Here is a 2,434-nt window from a genome sequence, read left to right on the forward strand (position 1 = left end):
CATTATCAGAATGAGAGATTGTAACTCAAGTGAATTAGGTTCCAAGATAGATTAGCTTAGACTCATAAAGACAGTCTTGAGTAACTCAAACTTATAGTTCCATTACCTTGAAATGAGTGTCAAGTACAAGCTTATATAGCTTTTTGGATAGTATCACTCTCCTCAATGTGCATATGGGATTCTAAACATCTCTTCCTAGAGCATATATCATTTGTCTATCTTCTAGTACAAAGCCACTTATGGGCAAGCCTCTTTTGGCACACATCTAGCCTCTACGGGCATTCATGTTAAGCATCATTTGCTATTCTCAACACCCCCCCTCAAATGATGAGTCTGTACCCTGGCTAGCTTTTTGCCCCCCTTGCATGTGAACATGGACCATGAGACTAGCTCTTTGGTAGCCTAGTAAAGTTAAGGCTTGAAACTTTACATCTTGGTAGGGTTTGTTACATCCACAATGGGAAGCATATCCACTCAGGGAATTCAAGATCCTCTATGGAATTTTTTTCCAAAACATTTTGTTGGTTTGTAGTAGTGGAAAATATTTTCTTCATCTTTTTTTTTTAGTTCTTTGGCAACCTTTGATCTTTCTTCTTGTTTTTTTTCTCCAATCATTGATCTTCATTGTTTTCTTGGATTCCTTATGTTCATGCTCCTTGGCTTTTGTTGCACTCCTTATCCCTTTTGTTAATGTATGGTACATGCTTTTTACTCCAGTCTTCTTGACACATTCTTTTTGTTTCATGCTTTTACAAATGAATACACCGATGGGTAAATGGCCTTGTCTTGTCAAGCTTTCTTTGACATACATGGCATTGATCATTTGCACATGGTATAGACAAATCACTTTTTTCAATTGCAGGAAGGTCTTACCAATTTACTTTTCGCTTAATGGCAGTGTCTAATCTTGATTACAAAATGCTTCAAAGAAATTGAAAAAGCACACAATGCTAGTGTCAAAAGACACTTGATGGCGAATATAAGGAAATGGTAAATCACCTTAATGTCTAGGATTTTAATGGAGATGTAAGGAAGATGATGTGGATGAATGAGTTTGATAGGGTTTTAGTGAATTGGTTTGTGAAGAGACTAGGTGTGAATGTACTCTATTGACTAAGCTTAGCTTTTAACCTTGGTGATAAGGTTAATGAATAAGCTTCTTGATAAGCTAAAAAATCTTATCACAACACGAATGGTCATCCGTGCATGGGAACATCGACAACTTCCACATCATCCAGTAGCGCCCGTCATAGTACCCACTCCCGTGGAGGTGCTCCCGGTACATGCTCCCCATGTTGGAGAATTCCAAGCACAGAATCCAACCCTTCCTAGTGATGTAGTCCACATGCTTCGTCACCTGGTCACTGCTCAGTGCTGGCAGGTACGACAGCGTCTCATATTTCTTATTTTCGTGCGGGGTCCACACCAATATGGAGTGCAATCGGCCCTCATTCGACACAACTCCCTTGGATGCTAGTGACGCCACTCTATATTTTCATGGTCATAGCGTCCACCTCCATGGAGCTACTCTCCACGAGCAGCTTCTTAGGCCTTGAGCACGAATGGGCCGGCCTCCTTCTCTGGGCAATAAGTGGCATGAAAATTTGGTAAAACACCTCTATCAGCAATTACCACATTTCCTAGCAGCTTGCTCAACTCTTTGTCATTCCTCACAGCCAACTGGATGTAGCGAGGGCTAATTCTTGTCTCCTTGTTGTCTTCTGTTGCATTGCCTGCAAGATCCAGCACCTCGGCCGCAAGGTATTCCATCACAACATCCATGTAGATAGGAGCCGCATCCCCCACACGCACGGCATACTTGCGCTTGTTATATTGCTTTTTGAATACTATCACTCTCCCAACTGTGCATATGGGATTCTGAATATCTCTTCCTCGAGCATACATCATTTCTCTATCTTCTAGTACAAAGCCACTTATGGGCAAGCCTCTTTTGGCACACATCCAACCTCTACATGCATTCATGTTAAGCATGGTTTGCTATTCTCAACATCACTAAGGTTGCTCAAGCTCTCATTCAATTTGGGACTCGCAAGCTCATACAACCATCTTTGTTATCGCGCCACTGCCCTCTAAGAACTTGCCACCTCAACTCATCTACCTACATTCTAGTCACATGTTTACTTGCTAAATAGGAGAGAGAGAGAGAGAGAGAGAGAGCGAGAGAGAGAGAGAGAGAGAGAGAGAGAGAGAGAGAGAGAGAGAGAGAGAGAGAAGTATGGAGCGAGGAAGGGGAGGTTAGTACATGTCTCTCTCTATGCTTGTTTGTGGAGGCAATGGTATGCAAGGAGAGATTGAATAGGGTGTGAGAGAGAATTGGCTATTATGCTATGAAAAATAATGTGCTAAATGGGATAAGAGAGAGACTCTCTTTCTCTCTCTATAATATATATTTCTTCCACCTCTCTCCCCCAAA

General features: G+C 41.7%; 1 pseudogene; it reads right to left on the reverse strand.

Annotated features, from left to right (window-relative positions):
• Positions 1 to 1,545: 1,545 nt before the first annotated feature.
• On the reverse strand, positions 1,546 to 1,905 carry LOC148022658 (putative histone H2AXa pseudogene; annotated as a pseudogene).
• Positions 1,906 to 2,434: the final 529 nt, after the last annotated feature.

Source organism: Lygodium microphyllum, chromosome 16 (genome assembly GCF_053477565.2).
Source record: "Lygodium microphyllum isolate KBCC chromosome 16, Lygodium_microphyllum_v1.1.10, whole genome shotgun sequence".
NCBI classification, from domain to species: domain Eukaryota; kingdom Viridiplantae; phylum Streptophyta; class Polypodiopsida; order Schizaeales; family Lygodiaceae; genus Lygodium; species Lygodium microphyllum.